Raw genomic sequence first — 20371 nt, 5'->3', positions numbered from 1 at the left:
ACAAATATTTTGGGCTTTTCCATATTACAGATTCATATGAGTTTCAGACTCATAAAAAAAAAAAAAAGACCAGTAAAAGGGATTTTATGAAGAAGTATCCTAAGAATAAAATTACAAGGCTATTCCTTGCTCCATGAGAATTCAAAAAAGAAGTTAATAGAGAAAAGAAAATGTCCCAGTAGATTATATTATATAGTTCATTAAAAGCAAAATCCCTGAGACTAGCCTAGGGTAGGATGAAACTACCCAGCACAAATCCAGCCTGTATCTAAAGCCAGCAGTGGGAAGCAGTGTCCTAGGCCGTTTTGTTTTGTTTTGTTAATCCTCACCCAAGGATACTTTTTCCATTGATTTTTAGAGAGAGTAGAAGGGAGGGAGGGGGAGAGAGAGACAGAACGAGAAACCTCGAAGTGAGAGAGAAACCTGGGCAGGTTACGAACCTGGAACCCAGGTACTGCCCTTGACCAGGAATAGAATCTGCCCCTCTCTGGTGCGAGGGCTGATCTAACTACTGGTCAACACAGGCCAGGGCTCCAGGCCTGGTGTGTGAAAACAACCAGGGATTCTCATGGCAGGTGATCTTCTGGTACTGATGATGACACGAAGCCTCCTGAAAAGGCCAATCACTTTTTCTCCTCATTTTAGATGTACCTGTCTGAGTACATCTCCAGCCAGCCCCACAAGACAGTAAAGTCCTGAAGGATGGAGATCATGGGTCCTCTATCTTTGGGTCTCCCTTTCCTTTTCCTTCCATCCACCGCCCCCTTTCTTGTAATATGTAGAAATATGTCTACATTCTATTTCTTCAATAAAGATGCTGAATGAATAAACGAATGCATGAATGAATGAGATAAATTTTAAGTGTAAACAATTTGGGTAGATTTCACCTTACAATTGACCTTCAAAGATATATAAACATTTACAAATTTTAAAAATTATCATCTAAATCTCAGATGATTTTCACTTAAAAATGGAAATATTGTTTATGGGCTTTTGTGCCTTCGAAAATGTTTAAAATACAGGGTGGAGCAAAAGTAGGTTTACAGTTGTACGTGAAACACAGAGTTTATTCTAGTATTATTATTTATTCATTATGGTATTATTTTCCATATGAACAACTGTAAACCTACTTCCCCCCACCCTGTATATCACTAATACTTGCTTTTCTGATTTTAAAGTAACATACTTATAGCAAAAATTTTTGAAAAATTGAAAAAGAAACAAAGAATAAAATCATACCCATTCCTAATTTAATCACCATGAAATAAACCACTCCTGACATTTTTGCAAATAGAAAAAAACAACAACATAGGGAGTTATCAGCGCATCAAACACTTGGGTTCCCACAGAGGCAGAAGAGGGTCCTCAGTTTCTTGTATATTTAAAGAAACATGTTTCGTCAGTTAATCCGGGAGTCCCTGTTTCACCCTAAACAAACTTAATGGCTTCTGACTGCCAATCAGATTATGCTGGGTTACACTGAGAACTTTAGTGGCCGAAGAAGTAACACTCCATGGTCGAGTTGGTTTTAAAAGTGAGAGTGATATCCAAGGACTGCTTTAAAATACTGGAGCAGCCTGGTGGGTGTGGCTCCGTGGTTGAGTGTCAACCTATAAAACAGGAGGGCCTGATCCCCAGTAGAGGGCATGCAGGAAGCAGCTGATCAATGATTCTCTCTCATCATTGATATTTTTTTCTCTCTCTTCCTCTCCCTTCCTCTCTGAAATCAATTTAAAAAAATTTAAAATACTAGAGCAAAATAACCCAATAATTTTAATGGGTGTTGTCATCAAGCCAGGGCCACTAAAACATGGTGCGTGCCAACGAGGCCAGAAGACGAGAAGAAGCCGGTGTGAGACATCTGTCCCCGGGGCTGCTTTCGAATCACACGCAGAAGCTCCCGCCCGTTTTTCCCTTTACGTGTATGGACTCTACTTGGCCAGTCTGCAGTTCTGATTACAGCATCAGTTCTCCTTACTAACAGGAGTTCAACTGGCTTTTACAAACAGGTGACTCAACAAACGTGGCTCCCAAAGATTGGGAGACTAAAATATTTTACCCTAAGAAATAAGAAAGGCAGCAATTCGTTGAAATTTTTATGTGCAGCGATGGATGCATGATCATGGAGATTCTCTAACACCGCCGAGGAGGCGATCCCATTCTGTACTATTCATTCTCTCTCAGCCTCTGGATAGAGTTCTCCTATCTGTCGTTTTCAAACTGTGTCCAGAGAACCAGGACCCGCACGTGGCTGAGGGTGGGGTGACAGCCAGGAGCTCTGAGTTGTCAGGTACACACAGGATACCGAGTTAAATCTGCATTCCAGATAGACAACTCATTTTTTTTAGGGACTTGTAATATTTGGAACACGCTTATACTAAAAATATTACTTATCTGGAATTCAAGTTTGGCATCTCGTATGTTGTTTTTTTTATTTCGATACATAAGACGGCCCTATAACAAGCCCCTTTTCTGCCTTCCAGCAAGAACAGTCCCACTCCCCATGCTGAGGTTGAGAAAAGTGGGTAGGTATCCAAAAGAAGTTTGAAACCCACTTTGCTGGAAGAATTCGAGCAAGGCTCTGAGCTCTACTGTCTGTGGGCTTCCCATTAATGAGGCAGAGTGCATCTGGTGGTTGTGAAAATTAATCAAAGCTCGTAAAGCCCTTTGAAATTGGCATGTTCAGCCACATATGCTGCAAAATATTTATCACACGCCAGACTGCCTGATAGCATCCCGATTGCTCAATGAACAATTAGATGGCAGAAATTCCAAAATATGTTAAATCACAATTTTAATATCACCACACTGAAGCACCACATATTGAACCACAGGGGAACCTTCCAACTTAAGAATAGATTATAGCTTTGAAAAACAAACATGCGTGATTTGCTTTTAAAAGTACAGTATTTTAAAATTATACTGTTGTGGCTTTTATTCCCCCAGCTGAATCATAGTTTTTACAACAGGAGTTCAAGAGATAACAATCAGGAAATGAAGATATTGTTCATCCCTATTGTCTGCTATTTCTTTTTGGTAAGGTTTTTTTTTTTTTTTTTTAAGATTAAAAAAAAGTTTTCATGAAAACAAAACTGACACAATAAAACACATATGGACGCCACTTGGTGACATTCACGCTTCTTTTTTCCCAACCATTAGCTTTCATGGAAAGCTCTTACAGTACTAAAGCAAATGTCATAAAAGTATAACACTCATTCTGTAATGTTGTCTAAACACTCGAGGCTAAAACTGAAACCTGGGAGTGAAACCAAAGAGTAAATAAATTTAGATTGTAGCACCATAACAATGAAAAGACACACATGTAAATGCCCAGCAGGCTGGCCAGGTAGAGGCAACATTGACGGAGAATAGAGAGTACTTATTCAGAAGTTTAAAGTCAACCACATGAAAAAGAATCACAGTTATGCTTTCTGATTGGAACTGAAGTTTTATAAAGGTGGCAATAAGTCCATGATTTAAAAGCATAACTAATCTTAGATCCAAATATCGTCTTGCTATTCACTGAGCATCATGCTTGTCTCATGTTTCCTGCTTTTGCCCACAGTCTTCTACCTACCTAGACTGGGTCATTCTCCAATTTAATGGGTTGGCCAACTCCTATTCAATCGTTAATACCCAGATCAACCATCTCCTTCTCTTGGCAGCCTTCCTCCGTAATCCACACTATAATCTACCTTTATGACACTATTATATCTAGTACATTTCTCTATTCCTGCCTCTACCACAATATTTTGCTTAAATGCCTTCCTTCCCTGCAAAACAGTGAGCTCTTTCAAGACAGGAACCTCTTTTATTTCATGTTTTTATTCCCAGAGCCTACCATAGGGCCTGGCAAACCACAGGGGCTCCATACAGGTGTGTCCCAATGAAAATGATCTCCCCAAACGGAAATAAAACCAGTTACGTTTAACATTAAATGGTTAACGTCTACTAATTTGTAAGTGCAATTTCTCCTTAGTTTTCAGGAAGAGGAAAAAGATGGCAGAGACTATGCAAAAGAGCTGCCATCCTTTGAAGTGAATAAATAAATGGTCAGCAAAGGAGGCTAAAGATGAAAGGTTCTGTATATCCATGGAAGCAGCTATAACAACAGAAACCACCGCGAACCTTTCCTGCAACATCTCCGCAGAAGTGCGCCCACTGGACCCTGGTGGGCTGGCCTCCAGACCAAGGGGCACGGGCGGCTTTACTTCTATTCCAGCCGGCTTTACTCTAACCGTCGCTGAGAAGGCCCACGAAGGTGTCATTAAGGGAAGGAATGTCTTCCTGCAGTACTTTCACACACTCATTACCATCTGATAGCGTTTGATCTTTGAGTCATGGCTAAAGTGACCCAGATTCAAACTGGTGATTATTAATGTCACATTTATACAGTCCTTCCCATTGCAACAGCACTTCAGTCACTTAGGAACCTGCAGGGGGATGCCGTGTTCATGGGAACAACTCACAGACTCCATCTTCTTAGATACAATACAGATGCTATAATACTTCAAGGTGGGCTGCTTGTGACTTCAGGCTGAGCCTAATTAGAATGCGAATAAGATCCAAGGTCCTGAGAATTTGCTAAGAAGTTAGTGATTTAATTAATCACAGTGCTGCAAAAAATGGAATACCCAGGCCAGTAGGTATGGTGACATATGCCAATGTGTAGTATTTAAGATTAATAGAGAAAGAGTTTTGCCATTTAGTGTATAGTTACACCACCTTTTATTTGGAGAGTGGGGGAGATAAGAATATTATTACAGTTTAAAAAATACTAGGAATGTAGCTAAAATGGATATTGAGTTATTTTTCTTTTACAACAAACTCTCTCTAAAGCTCCCAACATTAATTCCAATTTGGTCAATGTACACACACATTTTTATACAAAGTTACAGTCACTGTTGATCACATGAGTAAGTGAACATGCCACTTTGAGTTCCATTTTAAAAAATTTCCACATTTCCTATGTGGAAACACGGAACTCACATTTGTAAGTTTTAGTCTGAACATAAGATGCCATTGTTGTAAATACACTGAGTGGCCAGATTATTATGATCTCTGAATGCATAATAATCTGGCCACTCAGTGTGTGTGTGTGTGTGTGTGTGTGTGTGTGTGTGTGTATTAGAGGCCCAGTGCATGAATTTGTGCATGGGTGGGGGCCAGACAGCCTGGCCAGGGGGAGGGGAAATGGGCAGTTGGCCAGCCTGCCTGCTGGTCGAATTCCTGGTTGAGGGGACAATTTGCATATTAGCCTTTTATTATATAGGATATACACTGAATGGCCAGATTATTATGCGTTCAGAGATCATAATAATCTGGCCACTCAGTGTATATCAGATTAATAATTTGCTCTTAATATTACTGTACTTTTTAGCTCCTCATATTAAACACTAATGTACCCTATTAAGACAGACTTTTGGTAAGGGAAAGTGTATATTCTCTTAACTCTTTAAAACACAGCTATTGTTGAATTTTGAATTATCCACACTGAATCATGAATAAAGAGGTCATTTTTACAAGTTGCATCTGGATAATAGGAATAATTTTAAGTAGATCGTTAAATAATTCTAGTCAGACACTTAGATAGTGATAATTAATAAAAAATAATATCAGCTCCAATGTATTATATACCCCCCTGAAGTTATAGTCTCCAAATCCAGTACAGTATTTTAGAATTAGGAAATTTTGAGTAAAAAAATTCACCAAGTTTCTCACTTTATAACTGAGAAAACTGAGTCCAAGAGCAGGTAAGAAGTCCAGAAAATTCAGTGACTTATCCAAGATCACATGCAAGTTAGTTACTAGGAGAGGCTATCTGAGAGCATTTAATTTAGAACACACAGACACAGTAATATTCACAAAACAATGAAACATCTTTATACAATTTTATATCAGTTACTAGTGCTTATTTCTTAAAAATACGTTTTTATTGATTTTAGAGGAGAGAGAGGGAGAAAGAAACATTGATTGGCTGCCTCCTGCACCCCCTTACTGGGGATCCAGCCCACAACCCAAGAACATGCCTGACTGGGAATCAAACCAGCAACCTTTTGGTACCTTAGATGATGCTCAACCAACTGAGCCACACCTTCTTTCCTTCCTTCCTTCCTTCCTTCCTTCCTTCCTTCCTTCCTTCCTTCCTTCCTTCCTTCCTTCCTTCCTTCCTTCCTTCTTCTTTCTTTCTTTTTCTTTCTAAAAACTGAACAGCAAATGTTAACTTGTTTAGAAACTGCCAAACTAAAGCTCCTTGGGAAGCTGTGGCTTGAACTGACAGGCAATTTCTTCATCAGTAAATCAGAGATAACCTTGGTTAGACCTCCACACAAAATGCAGTGGAGGCAAATGAGAGGCATCTGAAAGGGCTTTGTGTCCTTCAGACAGTCTTATTTTTAGTAAAGAACCCCTGAGTTAAAACACGATGATTTCTGGACAATAAGTTGGCTTAGCTCTTTAACAGGAAAGCTGACTCACTGCCAATTTAACTATGGAAACTGAGACACTAAAATAATAATTTCAAGCAACTAGGTTTCCTAACAAGCTAGCTGAAATCACTTAGAGGATTAGCTTTTCACCTCTGGAATTTAAATGAGTTTTTTTTTTTAATTTTATTTATTGATTTGAGAGAAAGGAAGGGAGAGACAGAAATATCAATTTGTTATTCCCCTTATTTATGCATTCACTGATTGATTTGTGTATGTGCCCTGACAGGGGATCAAACCCACAACCTTGGTGTATTGGGACGATGCTCTAACTGGTTGAGCTACTCAGCCAGGGACTTTAAGTCAGGTCTTCTTGAGTGAAAGTAACAACTCTGTTTTAACATACAGAGCAACATCACAAGACTGTCTGATGATATTGCCTCTATTTTTTTTTTAAAGTTTACTAAGTAGTGTGGGTGCATTAGGAAAAGGACAGTCACATAGCTTTCTTATTGCAAATATTCAATCTTACTTCTATTAATATGGCATCAGTTTGCTATATGATTGCATTTCATTGGTCACTTTGTGGTGGAAAGAAGGGATAGTGGTATTTATTTGATCTGTCTCTTTCCTTATATTCTAGCATGTTTCTCTGGCTTTATGCAGCTCAGATACTTTAGCTGCAAATACACACACACACACACAAAACAACAACAAAAATCTCTATTCTGAAAATTTTTGCTTAGGTCAAAACATAATACTGGTTTCTGTCTTTATACTGTTACATGTCTTTATTTTACATATAGCATTAAAATGGTCCACAAATGCTTACTATTTAAAAGGAGAGTGGCCATTTGCTAACTTTATAGTTCTGTCACAAGAATCTATACTAATAAAAGGGTAATATGCTAATTAGACCAGACATATTCCGGACATCCTTCCGGAAAAAGCCACAGTGGCGGGGACCAAGGCAGAGGTGGATAGGGGCAACCAGGCAGCAGGGGAGGGCAGTTAGGGGTGACCAGGCTGGCCAGGGAGGGCAGTTAAGGGCAACCAGGCCGGCCAGGGAGGGCAGTTAGGGGCGACCAGGCTGGCTGGGGAGGGCAGTTAGGGGCAACCAGGCAGGCAGATAGGTGAGTGGTTAGGAGCCAGCGGTCCCGGATTACGAGAGGGATGTCCGACTGCCGGATTATGAGAGGGATGTCTGACTGCCTGTGGGATTGGGCCTAAACCGGCAGTCGGACATCCCCTGAGGGGTCCCAGAATAGAGAGGGTGCAGGCTGAGCTGAGGACCCCATCCCCCATGCACAAATTTCGAGTGTGCTTATCTAGTGAGAATATAAGTTTAAAACTCTCTAACATGCTTAGCACTACATATTATTAGATTTGGGAGGGAGTGCTCCAAATTGAAGCATAGCTAGCTAGCTTCCTATATATCTACTAGAGGCCCAGTGCACGAAATTCATGCACAGGAAGGGTCCCTAGGCCTGGCCAGCGATCAGGGCTGATCGGGGCCTTCCAACTGCCAGCCAGGGTCTTCCTTCTGGCTGCTGGCCGGGGCCTCCCTTCCCCAGCTGCTGGCTGCCGCCTGGGGCCTTCCTTTGTTCTGTGCCACCCCCTGGTGGTCAGTACACATCATAATGAGTGATAGAACTTCCAGTTGAACTCCCGAGGGACACTGCATATTAGCCTTTTATATATATATAGAAGATAGTAATTGATTTTGCAGATATGTATTAAGCCACCTACTATGTGTCAGGCATATTTTAAGAATGGGGATAAAGCAGTAGACAAGATGGAATAAAGACTTTTTCATGGAAGAGAAAACTATTAAGTAAATATCTGTCAGATAATGAGTGCTTTGGAAAAGCAGGTTAAAGGGTTTCAGGAGAGGTGGATGGTGTCTGAGGAAAGGCAAGGGTGTTATTTTATGTAGGGTGCTCAGGGAGGCCTATCTAACATCAGGTGACTTTTGAACAGAGAACCAAAAGGATGGAGTGAGCCAAGAGCCCATCTGGAAAGACCTACAGGTGTCCTTTTGTATTAGCTTGAAGTCTAGCACAAACAGGGAGATTCGCTGTAAATTTCAGGGAAGTGAAATGTACAAATAATAAAGCTTTATACAATACTTGAACCAACTCTCAGTTTATCTCCAATGACCCTTAAACCCTGTACATACAACTTAATCTTTTTTCCTAACTCAAGTCCCTCACAGTATCTCTTCACATAATCAAAAGAGAGAGCTTTCCAGTTACGTTGTGCAAACAACCTAGATAATTCAGGTAGACATTTCCACTCTGAGGCCCTGATTATTTGATTTGGCAATGGGCATACGGGATGAAAAAAGTGCCGAAGCTAGCTGACTTTGCTTCTGGCCATGCCTACACAGCAAAGAAGCTCAAAGGAAACTGGCAGTTACCCAGGTTTTGGAATGGTGGGTTTTTAAAGTTCTTAAAACAAAACACCCTCCCCTCTAAGAATGGCATATGCAACAACAAATTCAAATGACCTACATAGAGTATCAAATTTCTGCTTTCTTTTGTACTATGTAGCTCACAACCAGAAGCAGTACTGACTGGTTTAAGTTCTTTTTATTTTGTCTATTTATGCTCTATAGCAGGGGTGGGGAACGTCCGGCCTGCAGGCCATACAAGGCCCATGAAGTCATTTGTTCTGGCTCTGCCAAGGCATTAGGGGTGAGTTAATGAAATGTTTGACCCAATATAGCAGGCTAATTTTTAAGTTGATAATTTTGCATGGCCCTCCAATGATGTTATAAATATCCAAATGGCCCTGGCAGAAAAAAGTTTCCCCACCTTTGCTCTACAGTAATGGTAAATAATGGATAATGATAGGAAATAACCCAAAATTTCAAAGACTGAAGAAGAAAAAGAAAAGACACACTATGGACAACAAACCTTTTTAATCAATTTTCACAAAACTATGCAACAGAATTCTCCAATGCTTAATAATAAAACTTTCAGATACATCATAGTTATTATTAGAAAAACTGAGTGTGCTTATCATATTTTATTGAAATTCTGAATTATCTTATCTAGAACAAAAATGCATATACATTGTGGAAGTGAACTTCTAGAAGGTATGGATATGAACAGTTTTAAAGCATTTTATATGTTATGAAAGATATATCGAATTATGACTATAGAAGGATCAAAATAAGTGCTGGCTATAAAAAATAATTTATAATTAACTAGTTTAAGATTGTATCACTAATCCAAAAAAAAGGAAATTGGTATTTCTGTTGTTGAAAAGGACAAAGGGCTTAATCTCTCTCTCTCTCTCTCTCTCTCTCTCTCTCTCTCTTCTCACACACACACACACACACACACACACACACACACACAAACACAAACACACTACCAAAGAAAAACTCATTAATACAGTGTGGGGCAAAAGTAGGCTTATAGTTGTGAGTATACAAAACAGTTTATTCTTATATTATTTATTAACTAGAGGCCTGATGCACGAAGTGTATGCAAATTAACTGCCATCTTTGTTTGGTTAATTTGCATAAGCACTCCTGATTGGCTGGTGGGTGTCGCGAAGGTATGGTCAATTAGCATGTTACTCTTTTATTAGGTAGACTAGAGGCCCGGTGCATGAAATTCGTGCACGCGTGGGGGGTGTGTGTGTCCCTCAGCCCAGCCTGCACCGTTTCCAATCTGGGATCCCTCTCACAATCCAGGACTGCTGGCTCCCAACTGCTCGCCTGCCTGCCTTCCTGATTGCCCCTAACCGCTTCTGCCTGCCAGCCTGATCACCCCCTAACCACTCCCTTGCCAGCCTGATTGATGCATAACTGCTCCCCTGCCAACCTGTTTGCCCCTAACTGCCCTCCCCTGCAGGCCTGGGTCCCCCCCAACTGCCCTTCCCTGCAGGCCTGGTCACCCCCAACTTTCCTCCTCTGCTGGTCTGGTCACCCTTAACTGCCCTCCCCTGCAGGCTTGATCACCCCCAACTGCCCTCCCTTGCAGGCCTAGTCCCTCCCAAATGCCCTCCCCTGCAGGCTTGGTCCCTCCCAACTGCCCTCCCCTGCTGGCCATCTTGTGGCCGCCATCTTGTGTCCACATTGGGGCAGCCATCTTTGACCACATGGGGGCAGCCATCTTGTGTGTTGGAGTGATAGTCAATTTGCATATTGCTATTTTATTAGATAGGATTATTGTATTATTTTCCATTCAAACAACTGTAAACCTACTTTTGTAACAACCTGTAAAGAGCTATTTAATTTGTTTTAATCTTTTTAATTTAAAATACTTAAAAATAAGACTTAAAATTGTAATAAAGTTGTACATTTGTCAGATAAGCTTTGAAACCTTTGTGGTGATATGGTTGGGACTATTTCTTTTCATAACGTGTATTTTTATTTATTTATTTATTTATTTATTTATTTTAGAGAGAGAAAGATAAAGGAAGAGGAAAAAAATCAACATCAATTGGCTGCTTCCAGCTGGGGATCCAGCCCATGACTCGGGTATGTGCCCTGACTGGGAATCCAATTGGTGATATCTTGGTGCATGGGTTGATGCTCAACCACTAAGCCACACTAGCTGGGAGGGACTATTTTTTAAATGGACACACTCTAAGATGATAACGAAAAATTGGACATTCATTTATTCAATAAATGAAGGAGCCCAATAGGTAAGGAAACAAGGGTAAATTATGTTTTTCATAGAATAAACTAATTTTCAATAGTATGCTAATTATACTTTTAAGTAATATGCTTGATATCTTTTTTTTGGCGGGGGGGGGGGTCAACCTCTAACTATCAGCTATCTTTTCAAGTGAAGTACCTTCAAATTTAAAGCAATTGTTAATCTGAAAAGAACAAACAAAAACAATCAAAACACTATAGAGTATCCAAAAAATCCGGAAACATAAGAAAAATAATGTATTTATAATGTTGTTTTCCAGATGAACCATTATACCCATTGTTTTAAATTTAGAGGCACTTTACCTGAAAGGTATCTGGAGGTTGACAAAAAAACAACAACAACCATATTGAGCATATTATTTAAAAACATAACTAATTTTACATTTTCAAAAACTTTCCTGACTTTTGGGACTCTCTGTAGAAGTTAAGTGTCTGCTACATGCCAGGCATTGTGTAAGGCGGAGGGTACCCAAAAAGTGAACAAACATGGCTCTTCACGAACATTAATTACCATCGACTCACAGGAGCAGAACAAAGATCTTCCTGGAGCTAGGTTAAAATGATAACTCTAAGATTTTAAAAGCAGCATTAGGAATGAACATAGCTGTTAGGAATGAGTGCATGAATAAATGAATGAATGAACAAAAGAGAAAGAAAGGTAAGAAGAGGAAGGAAGGAAGGAAGGAAGGAAGGAAGGAAGGAAGGAAGGAAGGAAGGAAGGAAGGAAGGAAAGGGACTGTTGAGCCTATAGGATTAGAAATATAACATTTTAGGACTGGAATACACTCTTAGGGATTATCTCATCAGTAGCTCCTTGGTGCATCAAGTTACCTGAGGAGCTCTTTCAAGTTAAATGTACAAGACTCCACCCCAAACCTACTGCCTTAAACGTCTTCGTATATTTGCATTCTGAAAAAGCTCTATAGGTGTTTACAATTCAAACCTTTAGTTAAAATGCACTGATCTAGCCTAATTCCCTCACTTTATTCATGAGAAGCTGAGAGGCTGACCGGAAATCACATAGCTATTGTACTACAGTCCAAGTTTTCTGATTTTCAGAAAAAGACTATAGAAAAAACGGTCTTTTTTTTTTTTTTTTTGTATTTTTATACCACATCACTACTGTCTATTCTTGAAAGTCTGCTCAAAGAAGAAACGGGATAAATGGACAAGTACTTGGCCAAAAGTTACTGAACCAAAGTTAAAAAGCCAGTGTCTACAGGCAACACAAGCATATACATACAAAAAAAAGACCCATCATACACCATGGCAACCTGGTTGCTTCCTGCCAAACCAGCCAAATCAAACTAGTTTAAAACACTCCCACACAAGTATCGTTATTCCTATCAATGTCTCATTTCAGCACTGCAATGAATAATAATTTTGGTTTCTGTGGGTAAGGAGGGGGAAAGGAGAGTGTGATATTTTTTTTTTCTTCTGGTTTATTCCTTTAAATTCAGAAGGTTAAAAAAATCCATTTCCAATACCTCAGTATGCGGAACGCCTGGTCTGCCTTTAACATGTTTGGCAGTATTTGAGGACATGTTTTTGGCCATTAGCCTGCCAAGCTGTTTAAACTTATAGAAGGCCCACAAAGGGAACATACTAGTGTATGATTAAGTTAGTTAAACACAAACATCTTCTCTGTATATTTTATTTCCTCCCTCCACATTCACAAGAACATAAAAGGCTGAAGCATTACAGAACTAGGTGGTGGTGGGGGGGGGCAAGTTATTTATCACTTCGGCTCCTTTCTCAAGGCTTGTGTAAATAAGAACGAAGGCCACTCAATGAAATTATTCATATGATCCTTGCAATGAACAAAGCTAAGCATCAGAAAGCAGTTCAAAATTCCTCTGGATCATATGTATTTCCTTACAAGAAACATCTGTGATTCTCTAATGCACTTCAGACCTAACTTTATCTCTTGCTAAAAATTATGTAATATGCATATACTTCAAGCACTGAACATACTTATTAATTACATAGTCACAGAAGAATTTAAAATGCCGTCTCTTTTTGACACACATTATAACAAGTATTTCAACATGAGAGCACTAAGCAGTCTTCTTGCATAAAATCCAACCATGCCCTACATTGTTTGGAAGACATGTTTTAAAACAAAGCGAATGCCACTCTATCTAGCCCTTTTTCAGATCCTAACTAAGGAACCTAGATTATTCAAGTATGTAAGTAACAGTCGGAGATATCAGTTACAGTTAACAAGTTAAGAGTTTCTTCAGGAGATTACCATATTATTTGCTTAACAGTGAGATAAGCAAAAAAAAAAAAAAAAAGTATACATGCCTTTGGTGAAATTATAACATCGTTTTAAGTCAGTTTACTATTATTAGACTGACAAAATGGTGTGTGTGTGTGTGTGTGTGTATGAGAGTGCATAGGTGTGTATCCAGAAGACAGCATTTTAATGAGGGCAGAAGAGCTGGCCAATATAGAAAAGGGTTTTAATAGACATTCTATTTCAACCATAGTTACTGTAGGTTTTGTCACTATAGCAATGGGCCTGTGTGGGGCGGGTGTCTGGCAGGCTGGGGTGCTCAGCTGGTAACGCAGCATAAACCTCGTTTTACCTTGAGTTGAGCAAATTTCCTCTAAGAAGGTCTACTTAATTGAAAGACAGTTTCCAAGGAGAAAGGAAAGGTCTCAGCGGCGGCTGGTGGGCACCGCTTCACAGTACTCTGCTATACCAAGGCCAGCCTCACACCTTCTCCTAGGTCTGATCAAAGGCCTCCACTATGGTTCCTTGGTTCCTTCGTGGTCGTTCTTTGGATCTAGGCAGTAACCTAACCTCCAGGATCTCAATGATCCCTGCCGCCCGGGGTTAATTTCAGCTGTCTCTACAGGGGCTACATGAAACATGGCATTTACAAATTTGGATTATACAGCACTATTTATTACACGATGGAGGAGTTCCAAAAATGCCAGAAGAGATCTTGGCATTTATGCAAGTCAACTACTGTTCAACCCAAAGAAGCACTATATTCTATTGGATGTTTTTGCCAGGATTGAAAGAGCCTATGTGAAAACATCTTAATGAGGACCATCTTAGCACCTTGCTGTTGGATAGCCTCTAGCTCTAGGTGTTGTGTTTCAAATGGGCCAACAAACCAGCCTGGAAACAGAACCCCCTCCAGGCCTATGACCAATCCCTTCACTCCCCGTCCTGAGAGTGTACATTTTCTTATTTGCAGATTTAATAAGTCAAGTATATCTGGTAGCTATTAAAAGACTTTAACCACTACCGTTTTAAAAGGTTTCAGTGTTCAGAGATTTGAAGCCCACAGAGGGGGCTAATCTAGAGGGTTTGGTTCCCGCCCCCCCATCTCTCATTTTAAGAATATTCTTATTGTCCTTATTCTCCCCTTTTGATGCGTTTTTCACACATGTTCATGGGCTCACAAAAAGAAAAAAAAACAAAACAGAACAGAGGAATTTGAAGGAAAGGTAGTGTACCAAACCATTTCCAGTGATCCAAAAAGATAATGATAACGACAGATTGCTAAAAAAAGAAGGGGGAAACGCTTGAAAATATTAGCTACTGATAATATGCTATCAGATAACCTTTTCTCCTTTGGGGAAATCCAAACTGCTGTACAACGTCTCTTTCAGGTTTCCTCGAACAGTTCAGTTCTGCCGGCTCAAAGCAAAGGCCCATCCTAGAAACCCAGGGCCAATGTTGTATCACATTAAGTGTGTCTACTTCATATCGGACTTTTTTTTTTTTTTAAAGGTAACACAAATGGGGGTGTGTGTGAAGGTAGTTCTAAAAAAACGTCACAGGAAACCCAATAGCCTTTATTTAAATTAAAAGCAATCACACAGCCTGATTCTTGGAACATACTTCGAAATGCTTTTTGGCATGCAGCTGCTACATGCCGCCAATATTGTGTGTAATTGGAAACATTTCAAACAGAATTGTTACCGAAGTCAAAGACCATAATTGCGAGCTGTGGGATCTGAGCCTCAGATAAAAGAAGGGCAGCTGAGTGAGAGCACACTGCACGGAGGAGTCTCCTTACAGGTCTGCATCTGACTGCAATATTTTCACCGTGTTATTGACAAACCTTTCTTCCCAGAGACCCAAAGACAAAAGAAGGAAACAGAGAGGGGCATACACAAAGCAAAAGCTGGTGGGGGCTATAAATCAGGAATCGGGACACACTCTTAGAAAGGAGATCATGACTTCAGCACCAGAGCAACTGAAATAACAAAACTCATTTTTTTTTTTCTCTCTCCTGAAGTGTAATCCACTAGAAATGAAAGGCATCTCTCCCAAGAGTTTACCCCCAATCTACCCAGTGAGAAAAATGGAACTTCAGTTTAATTGGTCAGTTGTTTTTTAGGGTCACTTAGGACCAAACATAGGGAGGAGGGGGGTGGGGAGGGAGTTAAGTAAAGGTAAATGACAGCTGCTTGCTAGTTTACAGCTCTACGTTTTAAAATGTTGACATTTGCTTCTGCCTTGCTGACGTTTTTATTTTTGTTTTAAATTTAAAATCTCTCTTTATAGGGAAATGAACCCGAAAGGGTCTAATCAGTTCAGGCTGGGCAATCATTCTTGTTCCTATAGAGAGGTCCCTTTAAAAGTGACCGAAATGCACTGCGAGTTTAGTTTAAACATGTGCACAAAACAGAGACGCGGGGAGAGTTATTACATTCTCGTGGGGAGGTTGGATCCCCCCTGGTAACTGGAAAGAGTTGGGGCCAGTCGACCACTGGCTCGGGAACGGTTCTTGGAAAAATCGTGTCATTCTGGCACGCGGGAAAGGGATCTGATTATTCTGTTGCGTCTCCGCGCCAGAAGTGTCATGACATCAGCGGGCTCCAACTTGCAAGGCATGTCTCTCCCCACCATCTCTCCTTCAGCAGAGAGGGGCACGGGGGAAACGAGGTGTCGGTGGATCCCCACAATCAGGCCAGGCCTTTCCCACTGCTCCACGACGCTGCTTCACCCACACACACGCAGTTAAGGCCCCTCACTCCAGGATGGCGCGGCCGTCAATAAGGTGTGAGTACTAGTGACGGGGGAGCCGAGGCGCTGCACTTGATGTGTGTCCGGCGGTGGAGAAGTCCAGAAGCGGGGAGGCTGCAATTTCCCTGATGCCACCTCGGTCCCTGGCACTCTGTCTTGGAGCGCCGGCTCCCCGTGCTGCCTGAGGTTTCCAGGAACGGCACCAATGTACCACTTGGCACCCGGATTATTGTCTCTTCCTCTCCCAACTCGTTAGCTCACACCAACCTTCTAAAGGTATTAGTGGGAAATAGGGCACTGTTTTATTCTGTGACCACGAGAAAAAGCAGTAATGGTTCCTTAAACCACCAACTAACCAACTTACCAACCAACCAACCCAAAAACATAGCTCATTCACTTTCCTAACTCCTCTTGATTGTGGAATCATGGCACTTGGATTTAAGCACATTGAATATTCTCACACAACGAAGAGTTCAAGAATTTTTATTATTTTATGCAAAATGAAGGGGAAACAAGAGGGAGCTGTTTTTCTAAGAGGAAGGCCCCTATTCTGATCAAGTGACATCTTGAACATTTCTATCCTCAATGAAAGTCACTTAGATTTTTCAAAATAATTTCCCATAATGTTGGACAACCCAAACTATAGGTATAGGCCACAAAAAGAGCTACTTAATTACTGGGAATTTTTCTTTCTTTTTTTTTCTTTTTTTAGTTCTTGTTCCATTTCCTGAGTATATGAAGAGTCACTCATAATACTCAACTCTGTGTTTTGTTATTATTGTCATTATAAAAGATTTTAGAGAAGGTATCTTACAATGTCACTCTTTAAAACTTAGATTTAAGCTTACTTTTTAAAATCCTTAATTTAAAAAACTTCAAATTTTAACCTTTTATCGTTTCTGAGTTATCAAAAGGAGAGGATATTATGAATAACCAGACTTTTACCCACATCTGACTCTTAATAGTTTAGCTATTAACCCTATAAGGATTTTTTTCTCCCCAGCTGATATTAGATTTTATTTGGGTGACCCAAGCTGACTCATTACAGCCTCCTTTATTATAAAAACAAATGGTGGTTCCATGGATCTTGATTATAAAAACATGATTTATCATGTTTTAAAGTTTCATTGGTTTTGCTGGCAGAACTGATTACATCTGCCACTTTAGTAAAATATATCACTTTTCTTTTAAAAAAAACCTATGAATCAACAGGCTCACAGAGTGATAAATTACCAATTGGTACCAAATTAAGGAAGGAAAACCATTGGCTCACATCAACATGGCTACCTCTATGTACCATCCAATTTCCCTCTCCCCCTTCTTTCCTCCCTCCCTCCCTTCCTCCATTCCTTCCCTCCCTCCCTGTCTCCCTGGGCTTATTCACAAGAATGAGTCACTACTGTTAGCCATGATGTATTAAAGCAGAGATTTTTCAAGTTCATCATCAAGTGTGCTAACTCTTAACTGTGGGAAATGTGCATTTATTTCTAGCACCTTTTAGTTTTAATATGTAGAGCACATGCATTGTTAACCTTTAAATCCTTTGTATAAACATTTCTGGAAGAGCTTGTAAAATATCTCCTTCTGTGTTTCCTGACTCACCAGTTGATGGCATTTAAAAACCCTCTGGTACCAGCAGGTGCTGTATTTTGCTTTCTTCAGGCTCCAGCTGGGCTACAATGACAGATTTCTGTCCCAGGCCCAGCCCAGCCACCTAAGCTAGGACCACATTGGAGGCCAACTGAACCGGGCCCCACCAGACAGCAAGATAAATGGCTGCTGTTTAAGTTTAAAATCCCCTGGTGGGAGTAAATATTGTTCCAGAGAAAAAGGCTTGACAAATATTGCATCATCCTTCCAGAGCTGTCTTGATTAAAGCAGAATCTTTGGATTAAGTTGGTGCTTAATTCAAAATGTATCTATCTTGCTGTCATGGGAATTTTTTTTTTTTTCTTTCCTAGAGTCTGAAAACAGACATATTGTTGGGGATGGTCAAACAAGGCCGCAGCCTCCCAAGGGGCTGGAGTCCACTCTGGATAATAGAAGGCGGCTGAACACTGACACTTCCCTAAGGATAATGGAGGCAGCAAAGGCTTAGTGGGAAAAGGCCAGTTGTCACCTAAGTGACAGGCAACAGCTGAGCTCACACATCTGGAGCCGGATCAGGGCAAACATGCAGCCAACCCACACCCGGCTACATACACCTTGGGCCTGGCTGAAGGGGCGGATGGAAGTTCCTTTCACTCCCAAAGTGCATTAAAACATATCTGATGCTGAAGCCCATCAATTATATAACATCAACTGCAGACACAGCCTTCTGAGGTACTGATTAAAATGAGTAGGTAGACCAAACTGTCCGGCGTGCACAGAGACAATTTCATTAAGTATAATTTGTCCTTCATAAAGTTCATCCTAAAAGCCCCACACATATATATGCACAGGCTTTTTACGGCACCGACGCCTCTGAACTCCTCCGTTCTCTTTCTGCAGGTTCCCATGGCGTGTTCTTCACCTCGTCCATGGCTGCGGTCCGGCCTCCCATCCGCTTTCTCCCATCAGCAAGCAAACGTGTTTGGCTTTGTGGTTCTGCATCCTCCCTGGGCAAACTGGAACTCAGTGCGGGGCCAGCCGACCTCCCCCGCACCCCCCACCTCGCTCTTCAGCCTCCTGAAGACAATCTGTGGACAATTTTCCCCCAAGTCCCAAAATAACACGGCGCTGCCGTTCCTTTTTCTTAGAGGGCAATGAAAATTTAACAGCTTTCTGCTGCATCCTGAGTCCCGGTCCTGCTAATCATTAACATGCCCAGTTTCTTTAACTTTTTTCTGCCTGAAGGAAGGGAGACGCTCCCATGCTTTCTCATGTACGTGCTGCATCCAGAAAAACCTCCTCGCCGGGCGGGGAGCTGAGGCACCCCTGCCAAAAAGCAGTCGGTCCTCCCCCCTCTCCCCCCTGCCCCCGAGCCTCGAGAGAGAATGGGCACCCTCCCTCCCGACGCCGGTAGGTGACAGGCGATCCTAAGCGGCGGACACAAGCCAACGCACCCTCGCCTCCCTGCGCCAGCATCGCCCCAACTCTGGGGCCACTGCACGGGCTTCCAGGCAGGAGAGAATCCAGGGGAGAGTTGGTTGCGATGCAGCAAACAGGAGCCATGCGGGCAGCCTCTCTGCAGCCCGCTCGGTGCTGCAGCCCAGGTCTGCTTTCACAGTCGACACAGCCCCCCACAACCCGACTGTGACCTTCTCCCTGATTTTCTGCCACACCGACCCGGTCTAGGTGTCACAGACCCCGCAGGGACACCGAGGGTGCCCGGCCTTCCCCTGCAGGGCTCGCCCCCCACGCCGCGCCCGCAACCCCTCTGCAGAGCCCGCCGGAGCCGGGCTGCTACTCACCCCGCGCGGAGGACGGAGAACTCGGCTGGACGGTCCTCGGCGCCGCGCTGGGGCTGCGGGGCTGCGGTCCGCGGCGTCAGGGGTGGGCGAGGGCGGGCAGCGTGCGGACCATCCAGAGCCCGGACCGTCGCCGTGCCGGCCGCGGCGCCCCTCGGGGAAATGGGCGCAGGGGGCGCGAGCAGGCACGTCCGGGGCGCGCTGTCGGGCGGCGGCGGCCGCTGGAGGTGCGCGGCGCTGGCTGCCGGCTGCGGCGAGTGCTCCCCGGCTCAGCCCCGCGCCGCGCGCCGCCGCGCACCCCGCCCTCGGCCGCCGGGCCAGGCGCGAGCGAAAACGCGGAGCGCGGATGCCGCCCGGGATCCAGGCCCTCGGCGCGCCCACGCGCAGCCGGGTTGGGCCGGAAAGGCGAGGTGGTCCCCCGGCTCTCGGAGGCGCGGCAGGCGGCGAGCGTGGCCCGCTGGGCAGGACTGGCTCTGCGCGCAGCGGCTGGACGAGCAGGGGGCGGGTTATCTGCTAGAAGTTCACCCTGGCGCAGCCCGGGTTCCCAAGGGCAGTTGCAACGTCTCCTCTGCCCCGCCCCCGATTTATGCCCCCCCCCCTCCCCCAATGGATTGAAAGACGTGAAGGGAGAAAAAGGACAAACCCAATTTTCTCTGATCAAACGGTTTGGGGGTTGCCTATTGGGGTTTCTTTCCCATTGGTTGTGTGTGTGTGGGGGGGGGGGGGGGGGAGGTAGGTAGTTAATTAAACTCCTAGATTCCTTCCTGTGCGCCTGGCCTCGCTGGAGACCCACTTGGACTCCATCCTATATCTGTGGAATCCCACAGGCTGGGCTGTCACTTGCTTCGGAGCAAAACGCTGAAGATTCAGCCTCTAGTCCGTTTCCTTC

General features: G+C 42.7%; 1 protein-coding gene across 1 annotated transcript in view; it reads right to left on the bottom strand.

Moving 5' to 3' along the window:
- The window catches only part of PRICKLE1 (prickle planar cell polarity protein 1), a 100872-nt gene extending 81145 nt beyond the window's left edge, over nucleotides 1-19727 (bottom strand). The window contains exon 1 of the mRNA XM_028144196.2: nucleotides 19486-19727. The gene's annotated coding sequence lies outside the window, so the exon portion shown is untranslated. The remainder of the gene's footprint in view (nucleotides 1-19485) is intronic.
- Between the last annotated feature and the right edge of the window lie 644 nt (nucleotides 19728-20371).

Source organism: Eptesicus fuscus, chromosome 7 (genome assembly GCF_027574615.1).
Source record: "Eptesicus fuscus isolate TK198812 chromosome 7, DD_ASM_mEF_20220401, whole genome shotgun sequence".
In the NCBI taxonomy this organism is placed as follows: domain Eukaryota; kingdom Metazoa; phylum Chordata; class Mammalia; order Chiroptera; family Vespertilionidae; genus Eptesicus; species Eptesicus fuscus.
This window is presented reverse-complemented; position numbering and strand designations above follow the sequence as displayed.